Below are 10,359 nucleotides of genomic sequence, written 5' to 3'. Positions count from 1 at the left end.
GGATTTTTGACCTGAGCCCCCATATTTAGCTATGGGGGCTCAAGTAGGGGCCCTGCTGGAGATGCTCTTATGGAGGAGCAGAGCACAAGGAGGCGCGCGGCACGCGGCGGAGAGCAGGGGCGCAGCTCGGGCATGGCTGCCACGCACGGCCACGCGTCGTTCACAGAGGCATATTCCCGAACAGGTGGCGGGCAGCAACGTGGGCACGGTGGGCGCTGTTATTGGGCCATCTCTGGGCTGATTAAGACCTTGGGCCCAAAACGAAGTTTGAAGCCCGCGAACTGCTCTACATTTTTCATTTAGAGACCAAGGTCATTAGAGCTCTTCAACAGCGGGTAATTAAGCCACAAACTGCTAGTGTCAGCGCCTTGATAACGGTCACGGAAATTCACTTTCGGAGGTCAAAACTCGGTCAAACTCAGTGCAACTTTTTGCATGCTCTTCTCCATAGTATAACCTTCAACTTCTCTTTTTGGACCAACTCAAGTTGCTTAATGAATTTCGGAGAACGCGGAATGCCAACGTCGTTGCTTAGCGAAACTGACTTAGAATAATTCTAAGTGTTGAAATCAGCAGCAGGTTCCAACTTCGAGCCTCTGTTTGACTTATTTCCAAGTTGATCTAGCTCTTGGTCCAAAAACAAAGTTTGTTCTACATGATATGTACTACAACTTTTATTTAAGGTCCAACCTCAAAAATGGTATAGAACCTACTGTTCTACTTTGACCAAAGTAGGATCACGATGATACTTAAATTATCCTTTTTGATCCATTGGAGCATTTTCTTGGTATTTGCTCAACATGAACCCTTCATGACTTTTGTTGTAGAGTTCATCTAGAGTCATTTGGGCAAGGTTGCAAGGTTTGGTGAACAATCTAGAATTCCATTCACTTTATAAAACGATCCAAGCAAGGACATAACTTGTCATTTCATGTGACTTCTTGATTCCAAACTTCATGAAACTTTTCCATGGATCAATATAGATGGTTATTGATGTGAGACACATGAAGATATTCCAATAACACCACCCAAGCATATATCTTGAAAAGGGGTCTATAGGCGAGCAAAGGTGCAATCTCCAAGTTTAGGTTGGGGCTCGTTTCTATAGGTTCGACCTTGACATCTTCATCATCACTTAATATACCATGTTTTAGCTCAAACCCATTGCTTAACTGGTGGCAAACACCTGGGGTGTTACAGCCCTCCCCCCTTAAAAGAATCGCGTCCCGAGATTCAGGACGAAAGACTTTTGTGGAAGAGAGACATGCTACCAGTTTCCCATATCAGCCAGAGCTTTAGGCTACATAGCTTCAAGCATAAGAGAGGCTAATTTGGTCAAGACACTTTCTGATACTTGTCCTTTGTAGTAAGTTTTGTCTGAAGAATTTCCTTCGTTGGCCGTCATGAAGTATTGTTACTTTGGGAGGAATCCAAGATAGCAATGTCCTACGTACTTCGTCCTCGATGTACGAAGAGCGATACAAACGTAGACTAAATACTTGCAGCATCTACTTCCCAAGTGGATATAGCACATACCATATGGACTTTGCACTAGACCGCAGTCGGTTGACGGATATTTCTTGCAACGGTGCTATATTTGCTCCCAAGGTTTGAAAAACAGTTCTCTATTAAAGTGGCTTGAGCACAACTTCTCGTAAAGGATGTGATCATAAACGGGTAAACGTCCTTTGAGGGTATGAGAAGCTAGTTAACCAATATCCAAACTAGTTGTAGCGGTGCAATCACTTAGATGTCAACTGATGGAAAGCTACATAATGTTCCATGTGTGCAATGCTCTTTCTTTGATAACAATATTGTATGGTCTGAGTCTGCCGAGTGAGTGGTAAACGTAATAGCTGACTCTGTCGGCTCAACGTTCTCGATGATCATTCCTTAGGGAGCCTTAGGATCCAAGTTGCAACAGTGATCTAGGTGGAATCTGATGCAACCTCTTGGGTAAAAACACATATAAGGTACCAAAGGCATGTCAGCATTGGAGAACCATTGATGTAGAAGGATGTTAGCGAGGCTTGGAGGACAAAACAAGTTGCAAGTAATCACAAAACTAGGGACTAGTTCACTACCAAGCAGGTTGAGCACAATTTTCCTTCGTGGTGCAGTTGCACAGCAAGTTGGGTTGACTTGCATCGTAGCAAAACTAGCTTTCTTACTACATTTGTCGTCGAAGCTTCCATTCTAAGGCCAATCAATATCTCAAAAACCACAGTCCGAAAATCCACGGTTTGACACCTTTCCAATTACTTTCGAATTGCAAGGGCACAATTTGACTTCTAGAACACTTTGACTGCTTACGCATTGCTGATCTAAGAGGGCAAAAGCAAGGCACATAGGGGTGCAATTAGTCTTCTCAAGGGTATATAAAGGATTATCTAATGGCAAGACAATGATCGTGTTGCCAATCTTGGCATCAATTGTAAACACAACTTTCTCAGGTGAAGGATGATCGCAGTCGCCGCGAAATTGCAGATTCTGTACCCTTTTGTTTTCTATTCATATCTCACAAACTACTGCTCCAATATGCACAAATTTTGGTGGGCATGTAGATCCATGGGTCTTCTAACTACTCACCAAAATTCAACTCAAACGGACATCGTTTGTCCATCCAAACAATTCATCTACCAAAACTGTTGTGTTCTGAAATGGCAGCAAACCGAGCCGACAAGATATCTCTCAAATCCGATGTTTTACTCAACCAATACTCAAACCAACTTAAGACATTGAAGGGTCCTAAGCGAGGAATGAGATCACCAAGTTTGGGGTCAATCCAACTTCGTTTGAGTCACTAATCGCCGGCTTGAAGATAACCGGTTTAGTACCATAAAATCTGGACATATTTCGTGTTCTCCCTTTTCTTTGCTTTCACACGTTGAGGTGTGTGTTTTGCACTCTCTAACCTTTCTCATAGCAGCAGCAGCCTTTCCCTAGCTAAGGATGGAGGCTAGAGTTTTCCTCACATGCTTCTCTGGTAATACTTCAACCATCGTTCTAGACACCAACTAGACTATGCACAAGCATTGGACTTGTGGGCTGTTTTCGCAGGGCACAAAGCATTAGTCCACCTGTAGGGCATTCCTTCATAGACAAGGAACCATTTCTGAATATTCTCTGGCACTTGGTCCAATAGAACCCGGACACATGTGTTAGTGGCACCTTGGGGCACAAAGATGCTGACTAAAACTAGGGACGTGCTTTCGCTAGCTCCTACCTAGCCGATACAGCGTCTTGTACTATATACGTAATTGTCCAAGATGGAATTGACTTGATATCACATTTGGAGAAGAAGTAACACTTGCATTACGGGGCCAGGTTTGCTGTTTCCTTGATCAACATTGTCCTATGAGATCTGGTCTTAATAGTTACCAAATAGTTGTTACCTAACTGAAGACTAACTTTTCTACTGGTAACAAATCAGTTGTCCCTCAACTCTAAAAAGGTTCCAAATCTTTACTCTTGACAATAAAAATTTGTGGTCGAAGCCTACAGATGGTCGCCATTGAAGTCAGCAGAAAGGGGTCACACCAAAAAAAAAGGTCGGTTCGTCTACGTGATCCTTATGCACCTAAAGATTGAGAACTTGGACAGGAACTCATATATATCAGGTGACCTATTACAGCACATAATCTCCTGGTCCATTTATCATCCGACTGATAACTTGTTCAACCTTAAGTGTGGTGCACCTTTCTGATCCAATGAAAATGACATAAGTTGCTCACTAGATGATCGACGTCATTATAGGGATCGTCAAGTAGAGTCACTTGTCTACCACCTCTTGCAGTCTGATTATGTTCCTGTTAGTGACCTGTTCTTCAAAGGTTAACCATTGGACGACTTCACAAGGGAGTCCTATTGCATCTAGTTTGACATATATATCTCTTGACATGATAAGGAGAGATAACCAAGGAAGAGCTCAAGTGAGAATAACATATCGGTGTAGTTCTATAATGGATCATGACTAGAAACCTCGATACCAGCGCGTGCCGAGCAGCACAGCCTTGTGTGTGCATCCACAGGAGGCTCTCGGTTTCGTCGCGGCACCATAGATCGCTAATCGTGGCACCATTACTGAACATATAACCTACAAGAAATCTCACATGGCACAAATTGGGTTGCATAGGAGCAAGCACTACACAAAGGAGGGACAGCAAACAAAGGTAGTCATAAGGTTAGGAGTCAATAAACAGGGGATCCGAAGATCAAAACACGACGCAAGAGAGCATAGCTTAATTGCCAAAGACCACTGAGCAGGGGACTTCTTGCCAAATTTCCATATACGTCTTGTGCCCACCAAGTGATTACCAGGTCAAGATTAACATGCGATTTGGTCTTGTCGAGCAGCAACATGAGATCAAGACTGATAAATGTCTAGAGACTTGAGAGATTTGGAGACAAAAATAAACAAGATTCAAGGGACAGAGCCAAGGCACTGACTAAGGATTCAGTTGTTAAAGCAATGACAGGATCTGCGAGGAAAAGGTTCCAAAGCAGGGTAGATAGCGATTAGTATTGCACCAGATCATCAGTAGAAGGAGCAATGAGATCTATCAAGGATTTCTTGCAAGGTCCTCCCACACAGGAGCGGGACAACCACAAAACATGCGAGCAAAGAAGGGAGCTAAGCTTGGGTCGAAGGTCAAGCAAAGGCATGGATAAAGGTCTTCGTAGCACAACGTTCAAGGGCTAGCAATCACGTGCACAGGCTTAGGTTCCTAAGAGAGAACTTAGTTGGAGACGACCACCATGAGATTATCAAAACTTGGACACTATTCTAGGATAGCGCTCTTCCACACTCATATGCTTACTGAGGACAAAAGGGTGACAACTACGGCACTACCGAGATAACGAGCATCCACGCCTACATCATGGTCTTAAGCGAGCATTTCGAAACACTCAATCCGATTAGCTTAAGCGACTATTACTAAGCACAAAGCTCACACCTAACAAGTAGTCACCTACAACAACACTGCTACACATATCATGCAAAACATGGTGGTAAAGTATTGTTATCTTTTATTTACATCTTACTGAGTAGGTGGATATCTCTATAAAACAAGTTTTATTTACATTTAGCAATTTAGTTTTCAAAGGGGTGAAGTTTTTGCTAATTAATAACTTGTCCTCTATTTCCTTTGGAAGCAATCATACAAGGCAAAGCTAATCACATCCTATCTTCAAGCACAACTATTCAAGCAACATGGTACCATGCATTTTGTCTAGCTTCACACAGAGAAGATAGTAACATCACATTGATCACAAGTTACTTAGTATTAGAACAAGGTGAGGGAAGCATATTTATGCACAAGCACAATCATGATGCATGCTTGTCCTATTCGTCCTCACAAAATTGCCAGCCTAAGGTGGCAATCACGTTCTATGTCGGTGGCATAACACATACTCTCTCGATATATAGCTAGTCGTCAGCTACATTCAATCTACGCATTCGTGGTTAGCGTACCTGCAGGCAAATACATTGTAGCCCATTCCCACAAGAGATAAATAAGCACACAATGAAAGCAGTAAACTAAGATACTTTCCATATATACATCCCCAGATATATATACTTCGGTGTCCATAGCTACCCGGTAGATATAACCACAATTAAGTACCTTCATATATACATGTGTGTAACATGTAAATATTCCAGTAACCACAGCTAACTTTCCCCTAGACCGATAGTTGAACGGTCATGCTCTCACAACTCACACTTACCTGGGCGTAGAGGCAATTGATCCATACATTACCATTCAAGTGAACGGCATCCATACAATAGCACGCCATATGGATGACGAAAGAAAAATTGCAATACAGTACATCCCCCAAAGTTAGTACTTAGATAGCCACCTAATAGTCCTTAACTGGGCATAAAGGAGGATGTCGCTAGCATAGTTTTGCAAATAAGTTTTGTCAAATTTGCCTGTAGCTAAAGTTTTAGTTAAAATAGACCTTTTAAAACCAAAACTTGGCTTTTAAAATTATGTACCTGACAGTATTATGCTTAATCTCGCTCTGATACCAGCTGTGACAGAACCGCCCAATTTATACAAGATCAAGTACGGTTGTCCCCGCTAACACGTTGACACACCCATACTTTCACTCATATAAACCCGGTAGTCCGCCGAGTGTCCCGAAAGACCTCGGTAAATCAACATCACAACCAAGATCGCGTGATTAAGCAAATACACATCACATACATCGGGTTGCAGCGGAAATAATATTACAAAGGAGTTAACAAATAGTAGTACAAGTTTGGGGTTTCAAAACCGCTTAGTGAAAACAACATAGCTTTCAAATGATTACATTAATATAAGTTCCAAATATATTGCTAGCATAGTGACATCATCCGACAAAAGTATATAGATGAGAAGTAAGTATAGAATCACCGAGCCCACCGGTGGTTAGCCACCATCATCAACAGGTCGAGAACATCACCTGCAACAAGGTGGGATAAACCCTGAGTACTCGAATGTACTCAGCCAGACTTACCCGTCTTAAACCAAAATAACGCGACACCAAGGATTATGCAAGGCTTTCTTTAGTGGGCTAGCTGACTTGTTTGCGAAAAGCATAAGCTATCATGAAGAAACCATTTTAAGTACTTTGCATCATCTTTATTATGACCTATCCATCTAGGTAAGCACCTGTACTATAGCAATCACTTGATTAACCAATAACATCCAGTTACCAATTTATATTTAGCATATCCCGTACCATCCAGATAACCATCATTGTTCCATAATAATTACTACGATGCAGTAACTCGAGTCAAGTGCTCACTATCCAGGAGCGATGGCGATTCGAATCGATTCCTAACCAGCTGGTGATTTATTCCTTACACAAACCTCACTCACCCGCTAAAGTGAGATATTGATCACCGAGTCAACTTTCCAGGAATCTCGAGTTTGCCAGGAACCACATGTACCCGGGGGCCGACCGACTGCACTTTGGCCTTATCATCCCGCCCCCGTGTCCTACCACACCTGCTCCGGCACAGTGCGTTGCGGGCAATCTACTCGGCCCGAAAAATCTCCCAGCTTCGCGGTCGGAAGGTACTTTATCCGGCCAGCTAAATGTAAGGCATGCGTTCAACATGACTCGAGGCCCAACAACGGTCGGTCCTTAATCGACACAGATGGAAACTAACAGCACCCCAGAACCCTGTCTGGTTGCCTCCAACTTTTTCCGTCCGGTCTCCAATTATCCATCACACATGGTTAATTCCAGGATATCATTCTTTCCATAGCTAAATTCTTCCAGTAACCACCTATAATGTAGGTGATCGGATATCTCCGATCGCTACCGGTCTAAGCAAGGCTAAGCAGTTATTCGATCCTGACCTAACAGGGTAAAAAGGTAATAAGGTAGGCAAGGATGGTAATAAATGCATCAACGGTTTCAATCAACTCCTACAACTTAATGCAACAATATATAACTCGTATATAGAAAGAATTGCTTTTATAAAGTAGGAGACTTAGAATGCTCCGGGGCTTGCCTGGGATCCGCCACAAGTTAGTTCAGTTACCTTGCACCGTCCTGGTGACATCACAGGTCCTAACACTTGCTTAGTCCTTCCATCTTCGGGATAGATCCTCCATACACCGTCTTCGGGTTTGGCTCCAACATCATATTCTTCACGTGGTTCATCTAGCGCATCTAGATGAGATGCAATATGCAAGTGTATGAATATGAAGAATAGTACCATGAGATGCATCACAAAATAGCAAGCAAGGACAAGCATAGTTTACACTCACACTTAAGTACTTTGCGATGCTTAACTTAACCATCACACAATCTATCATGCTAAGATGGCAAAGAAGACGACAACACCAAGCATGACACAAGTTTTCTCAAGATCTCATGTGCTCTAACTCAGTCATCACTCAAGACATAAGTCACACTTAACAATATACAAGCAAACACTATAATTGGAATCTGCCAATTTCTGGACATGCAAACAGCAGCTACAAGATTTAGCTATAACTGGAGTTACACAAATCCAAATGACTTGCAAGAAGACATTATGGAAAGCTTATGAAATTTTCTACAATTCATCTTTAATCATCTTAGCATGATTCTCAACTTAACTAAGCCAAATATATTCATTTATAGAAACTGGTCTACAATTGACAGAAAGCAGCCATTTCTGAAACCCAACTTTAAACAGCTATAACTCTTAAACTACTTGGCCAAATGACACCAAATTTTAATAGAAGCTAGATACATGAATTATCTACAACTTTTGTATAAACAAGTTTCACAACAAAGCACATTATCATGAAGAACTTTGCTAAGTTCCCAGATCTGTCCATAAACCACATCGGCAAGAAAATAATTATTAACTCACGTTGCAAACACATAATTGGGCAAGACCAACTTTACCAACATTTCACACATGACTAAAGAACACCAGGAAACCTAGTGTCCATGACCAAATAAATTCTTTTAATGCATTTCTTAATTTATTTTAGATAACAAGGTGACTTAATGAACATATACCAAAAGTGCACAATAACTTCTACAAAAATTACAGTGGCTCACATATCCTCTCAATAGTCTACTGTACAAATTTCACTTCATTTGGATATGTACAGCAACCTCTATGAAAAAGACAAGTTGCTAAAGCAAGAATTCATGTGAGAGCAAGATAAACCAATAACTCACTCATACTTCATCCAATACTCATGAAATTTTTACCACACATCAACTATCACATGAGTAGCATGCCACAAAAATTTCACTTCATTTGAAGCCCTAGATCTACAGTTATGAAAAATAACAAATTCAACTAGCATTACAACCTTACTGCACAAATCTATTTTTACCGCAAAATATTTAAACTAAAACATGCCATATTATAGATCCACTGCATAGACAATTTCACAAGGATTCCAAAAAGTCCTCATTTACTATTTTACGAATTTCCTATGAATTACTATGAATTTCCAAAGTTCTTGCAAAATAATTACAAACCAGTCCTTATGGTACTATTCACATGAGTCACTGACTTCGCAGTTAGGACCCTGAACTTCGTCGAATTCTAGTAGAAGGTCCCTGACGGGATTTTGAGCAGGGGAGGCCGTCGGAGCTCGCTGCTCCGGCCGTAGGAGGCCATGCCGTCGGCGGCTGAGGGGCGGGGGAGCACCAGGGGTCCCGCACGCGCCCGCTGGTGGTCACGGATGGCCGAGAGGTGGCCCGAGGTGGACCGGCCATGTGCACCGGCGGTCGGAGGCGACGGCGGTCGGCGACTGCGGTGCTCCCAACGTGGTTTTGGACGGCGAGCACGAGCACGAGATGCAGGAGGTGAAGGCGAAGCTGCTGGTAGTCCTCAGGAGGAGTGGAGAGGCGCGGAGTAGCGGGAACGCAGTGACCGCGGAGCTCGGCGGCGGCGTCCATGGCAACCGCAGCCATGGCGAGAGCAGAGGAAGTGAGGGCGAGTGGGAGGGCGAGCAAGTGAGAGCAGGGAGAAGTGGGGAGCGTCTGGCGCGCGTTATGGAGGAGCAGAGCACAAGGAGGCGCGCGGCACGCGGCGGAGAGCAGGGGCGCAGCTCGGGCATGGCTGCCACGCACGGCCACGCGTCGTTCACAGAGGCATATTCCCGAACAGGTGGCGGGCAGCAACGTGGGCACGGTGGGCGCTGTTATTGGGCCATCTCTGGGCTGATTAAGACCTTGGGCCCAAAACGAAGTTTGAAGCCCGCGAACTGCTCTACATTTTTCATTTAGAGACCAAGGTCATTAGAGCTCTTCAACAGCGGGTAATTAAGCCACAAACTGCTAGTGTCAGCGCCTTGATAACGGTCACGGAAATTCACTTTCGGAGGTCAAAACTCGGTCAAACTCAGTGCAACTTTTTGCATGCTCTTCTCCATAGTATAACCTTCAACTTCTCTTTTTGGACCAACTCAAGTTGCTTAATGAATTTCGGAGAACGCGGAATGCCAACGTCGTTGCTTAGCGAAACTGACTTAGAATAATTCTAAGTGTTGAAATCAGCAGCAGGTTCCAACTTCGAGCCTCTGTTTGACTTATTTCCAAGTTGATCTAGCTCTTGGTCCAAAAACAAAGTTTGTTCTACATGATATGTACTACAACTTTTATTTAAGGTCCAACCTCAAAAATGGTATAGAACCTACTGTTCTACTTTGACCAAAGTAGGATCACGATGATACTTAAATTATCCTTTTTGATCCATTGGAGCATTTTCTTGGTATTTTCTCAACATGAACCCTTCATGACTTTTGTTGTAGAGTTCATCTAGAGTCATTTGGGCAAGGTTGCAAGGTTTGGTGAACAATCTAGAATTCCATTCACTTTATAAAACGATCCAAGCAAGGACATAACTTG

Source organism: Miscanthus floridulus, chromosome 6 (assembly GCF_019320115.1).
Source record: "Miscanthus floridulus cultivar M001 chromosome 6, ASM1932011v1, whole genome shotgun sequence".
NCBI classification, from domain to species: Eukaryota; Viridiplantae; Streptophyta; class Magnoliopsida; order Poales; family Poaceae; genus Miscanthus; species Miscanthus floridulus.
This window is presented reverse-complemented; position numbering follows the sequence as displayed.